We start from the raw sequence: 6000 nt of genomic DNA, 5'->3' as shown, positions 1-6000 counted from the left end.
GCGCCCCTATCATCATTATATCTTCAGCATGACAAGTTTTTTTCTTGTTCTTATAGGGAGCAGCTATTAGTTGTTTGATTCACTGATTATAGGTTAATTTGATATTTTTTTTATTATTTTTTGTGGCGCAGAGTTTATTAGTTGCTGTGTATCAGCCACTTTTTTTCACATATCCAAGTAACCCACTGCCTAAAACGCAACCCCCACCTCCACAAATCTGTGCATAAAAAAGAATACACATACCTTAAGTCCACCACCCAAACTACCAAAGGTATCACTCTCTTCTATAACCTCCTACAAGACAAAGTAACCTTCGAAAAAAATGACCCCCTATGATCAAATGGGGAAAAAGACAAAGGCCTCACATTTAGTAACCTACAATGGGAAGCAGACATTTCATCCTGCCTTCGAATGACAAAATCTTCCAATCTATGGGATCTCATGTTCAAATAAAACCTAAGATGGTACATTATCTCCACACCTTTGACCCTTCCACATCACCCCTGTGCTGGAGAGATTGTGGAATGCTAGGAAACCTACTCCACCTGCTATGGTAATGCAAAAAGATTGCAACATTCTGGAAGGCTACCTTCCAGCTAATATCTGATGTAACTGTAGCACTGACCCCCGAAGGAGCTGCTGGTTAGAACTGGGCCTGCATTCTACCGAGAAACCCCACTAACTTTACTCAGTCCCCTTGGCACAGCTGTGGTGCAATGTAATACAGTACAATATAAGACAATGCAAAGTACCTGTATTATACCCTCAGGATCCGCTGGCTCCACCTGGTGGGGAAAAACAGTATGCCATACAACTGGACACTTAACCAGAAATATTGTTTACTGCAAAGTATTTAGACAGGTGATTGCAGAAATTGTAGTGTCATCCCAACATAGGACGACAGCACAATATGTTTCAATATAAAACAATATAAACTGTATATATATATATATATATATATATATATATACCTGGGAGCTCCCCTTGCTTTAAAGGCTATACGTGAGATCTCACTTAAAGTACTTTATCCGGGGTCTTCTTTCTTCGCTAGCTAAAGTCACTGTTATTTGTAATCCAAAGTCTGCGGAGGGTTAAACTGAAGTGCTCCTGGTGTAACTTCAAGAACTTATTTACAACGCTTGAGGCGCCAGGGTAGATAGGCCTCAAGCCTGCTTAGTGTCAGTTGCTCTGCTACTCCTCCGTGAAACCACAGATTCCAGTGAGGCCTGTATGTGAGTCTAACTGTGTGCAAAAGTTAACAAACGGTGGGCCGTAACCCGCTCACCAACTGGATCGGAGTTCCGTGTGATCACTTTGGTCCGGGGACTGTAACTTGCCTCTCAGTCAGCTGGGCCAGACATTCTGTATCGCTAAGCTGAATGAATCTGGTTCTCCGATTCTCCGCTGAGTGTCTCTGGACCTTCTCAATCCGTCTTTCCGGCTCTGTCAGATCACTGTACAAACGAACAGGCTGACGTTCCCTGATGGCTACAGGCCGCTGTCTCCGGAAAGCCTCCCCACAGATCTGCACAGGCAAGCAAAGTCATCCCAAGAGACCTAAAATGGCCGCTCGGGTCTCTTTTATCCCCTACCCAGCATGCACTGCATAAGAGAGTGTTCATGGGTAGGTCACACAGACTCTTGGGTAACAAGGTCAACCTTCTCAGTCAAAATAACAGTCACTTCCTGTACAAGTCTTTAGGTTGTCCCGAGGTAATAATATACCGGTGCGTTACCCATATTTGGTCACTAGATGGCTCTGGTACAGAACCACAGTAATGTCCATTAACCTTACATTAAAGTATACACAACCATATCAATAGGTAAGGATGTCAGTGCTACATAAATAACACCTTACTTCCTCCATCATCAGAGCTAGCACTCCTTAATATCGGAATTGATGGCTATCCTCATAACCTACATTATACCATAGTAAATATTCTAATAGCTGCTAAACTTGCTTTAGTCCACACTGGAAATCCCCAGACCACAAACCCTTGAATGAAGTGACCCACTTGATGCATACCCACAGCGCATATGAATGTATGTTTGCAATATCTGAAGGCCACATGCAGTGTGCAAACAAACAGTGTACACTCTGGATAGATTGGTATACTAAAATTTATTATAGCCTCACCTGAACCACTCCCTGTTTCGAAACATCTAATGTCGCGTACACACGATCAGATTGTCTGGCGAACTTAACCCAGCGGACAAACCACCGGACATTAAAGCTTAGGTCCACCAGACTTTCCGAACGAGCGGACCTGCCCACACATAACCGGACTTTTCCAGCGGACTAGGTCCGCCGAACTTTTGGCGGAAGTCCGCCGTACTTTTGAAAATTGACGGACTTGCCCACACACGGAGGAAAGTCCGTTCATTTTGAACGCGACTCCAGGTAGCCGGGACTAGCAAAGGAGGTCAATAAAATAAATAAATAGATGCGGCGCTACCTAAAGATACATAAATAATGAATAAAGCTAATATGTCCAAATAGGACTAAAGTGCAAATGGGATACTAACCCACTATGATATAAATGGTGAATTTACAAATAAAATATGTATTATGCAATAAATGAGAACCTACATAAATATTCCAAGTACATAAAAAGATTCAAAATATAAGTGAATAAGTGAGAACATATATGAACCAATCCAGTGATTGTGTGCAAAAATGCAATATTAGCAAGTGATTGTCCACAAAACCATGCACAGATAATTATGAACTAATAAAAAACAAAGTCCATGCAGAAAATTGTAAAGTGATTTCCAGAGGTGACAGTCCACTGCAAACTTCAGTGCCTATTATGTGCACCACCTATTTCCCCCAGCCTCTCACCTCCAATATATGGCAAAAAAGCGCTGTATGTAATCAGAAATGCTGCTGAATCCTTATTCATCCAGTCTCAATGTTCTACCGCTGTTTAGTGTATCGCTGTATATAAGCAGTTAACATCCTCCCAATTTCTCCAAGGTATCCAGTAAATATGGAATGGAAGAACACAAGGGGGCTTTCATGTGTAGTAACAAGTAACAATTTATTAAATAAAAAATATCCGCACTTACATGAAAGAAAACACAGGAATACACTCGGCAGACGTGAAAAGTGGTATATGCGACACCAAACTCCTTCTCTGACGCGTTGCGTCACACCTCGTGACTTTTTCAAAATTGTTACTTGTTACTACACATGAAAGCCCCCTTGTGTTCTTCCATTCCATATTTACTGGATACCTTGGAGAAATTGGGAGGATGTTAACTGCTTATATACAGCGATACACTAAACAGCGGTAGAACATTGAGACTGGATGAATAAGGATTCAGCAGCATTTCTGATTACATACAGCGCTTTTTTGCCATATATTGGAGGTGAGAGGCTGGGGGAAATAGGTGGTGCACATAATAGGCACTGAAGTTTGCAGTGGACTGTCACCTCTGGAAATCACTTTACAATTTTCTGCATGGACTTTGTTTTTTATTAGTTCATAATTATCTGTGCATGGTTTTGTGGACAATCACTTGCTAATATTGCATTTTTGCACACAATCACTGGATTGGTTCATATATGTTCTCACTTATTCACTTATATTTTGAATCTTTTTATGTACTTGGAATATTTATGTAGGTTCTCATTTATTGCATAATACATATTTTATTTGTAAATTCACCATTTATATCATAGTGGGTTAGTATCCAATTTGCACTTTAGTCCTATTTGGACATATTAGCTTTATTCATTATTTATGTATCTTTAGGTAGCGCCGCATCTATTTATTTATTTTATTCACATACTTTGGGTGTTGAGATCACCGTTTTTTTGCTGGCTGCTTCCTGTGTATATTATATTAATTTATTTATTTAGTCGTATAGTTAACTACTAGGTGGAGCGCATTAGTATTTCTTAATATACAAAGGAGGTCAATGTCGCCGCCTTGGGCGGTGACATTGACACGTTGCTGGCCCCGTCACCTGGTATGGACTTAAAGGGGAAGCCCTACGCTGATGAAACAGTGTGGGGGTCCCGCCAAGGTCCATATCAGACCCTTATCCGAACATACAGCCTGGCCGGTCAGGAAAGGGGTGGGGACGAGCGAGCGCCCCCCCCTTCCTGAGCCGTACCAGGCCGCGTGCCCTCAACATGGGGGGTGCTTTGGGGAAGGGGGGCCCTGCAGCCCCCCACCCCAAAGCACCTTGTCCCCATGTTGATGAGGACAAGGGCCTCTTCCTGACATCCCTGGCCGTTGGTTGTCGGGGTCTGCGGGCAGGGTGGCTTATCGGAATCTGGGAGCCCCCTTTAATAAGGGGGCCCCCAGATACTGGCCCCCCACCCTATGTGAATGAGTATGGGGTACAATGTACCCCTACCCATTCACCTGGTGAATAAAAAAAAAACACAACACAAGGGTTTAAAATAATTTATTGCACAGCTCTGGGGGTCTTCTTCCGTCTTGGGGGGTCTTCTCGCCGGACTCCTCCGCTATCTTCTGCTCTTTTACTAGCGGAGGAGCCCGGCTTTCTTCTTCGTCGCCGCCCGGGGGTCTTCTTCTGACTTCGGGGGTCTTGTCCCCCTCTTCGGGGGTCTTGCCCCCCTCTTCGGTTCTTCTTGCTGGGCCTCCGCTTTCTTCCTTTAGCTTTTGTACTAGCGGTGGCCCGGTCTTCTGTTGCCGCCGCCTCTTCTTCCGACTTCGGGGGTCTTGTCCCCCTCTTCGGTACTTCTTACCGGGCCTCTGATCCTTCTTCCAGCTCTTTTACTAGTGGTGGCTTGGTCTTCTGTCGCTGCCGCCGCCTTCTCTTCTTCTTGTTCTTCCTTGAGATGTTGACTCTACGCTCTCTCTGGCCGCAATGACAGGGACTCAGTGTGCGGCGACTTATATAGGGACATCACATAATGTCCCCACCCATTATGATGTCACAGTCCCAGCATCCTCTGGGACTGCGTTCTCTCGTCCCCACCCCCTTTCCTGACCGGCCGGGCTGCATGCTCAGATAAGGGTCTGATATGGACCTTGGGGGGGACCCCCACGCCATTTTTTCGGTGTAGGGCTTCCCCTTTAAGTCCATACCAGGTGACGGGGCCAGCGATGTGTCAATCTTGCCGCCGAAGACGGCGACATTGACCTCCTTCGCTAGTCCCGGCTACCAGGAGCCACGTTCAAAATGAACGGACTTTCCTCCGTGTGCGGGAAAGTCCGTTCATGTCAAAAGTCCGGCGGACTAGCAAACAGATGGCCAGATTGTTGATTTTTTTAGTCAAAACTACTTTCTAAGTCCACCGGATTTTGGGAAGAAAAATCCGCCAGAGCCCACATACGGGCGGATTGTCAGGTGGACCAGAGTCCGCCGGATAGGCTGATAGGCTGATCGTGTGTACGCGGCATTAGGAAGACCGGAAAAATCACAACACTGTTATGTACGGAGCGAGGACAATACCCATCGTCATACTCTTAGACAGAATTTAGTAGTATTTCCGCTGTTTATTGTTCATTAATTTATGCTTGATTTTGTCAGTTTTTTTTGGTTTTTCTCTTTTCCAACCTGTCATAAATATATATATATATATATATATATATATATACAATAGATGATCTTTGTCAACATATCATAATGTATGATAAAGACGCAAAGATAAAATACAAAATGATCATCCCAGCATTAACAGCTGCATCTTTATCATTTAGTTTATTTCTATAATAGCTGCTATAGTGCATCAATTCTATCTATCAGTTTAAGTGCTGGGATCAGCAATACGTAGTGTTAGGCCGCGTACACACGCGCGGACTGTTCGCCCAACCTTGTCCGCTGAACAGTGTTTGGGCGGACAGTCCGCTCGTGTGTGGGGCTTCAGCGGACAGTTTCAGCGGACAGTTGGCCGAACAAGGTCTTACGGAAATTCCGAAAAACTGTCCGCTGAAACAAGGTTTCAGCGGACTGTTCGCTCGTGTGTAGGCTTGTTCGGCCAACTAAGTCTCGCGCATGCTCAGAAAGGATTTCCACGTC

The sequence above is a fragment of the Lithobates pipiens genome, unplaced genomic scaffold (assembly GCF_037356315.1).
Source record: "Lithobates pipiens isolate NorthernLeopardFrog02 unplaced genomic scaffold, aLitPip1_a1.2 Scaffold_27, whole genome shotgun sequence".
NCBI lineage: Eukaryota > Metazoa > Chordata > Amphibia > Anura > Ranidae > Lithobates > Lithobates pipiens.
Note: the sequence above shows the minus strand (reverse complement) of the source record.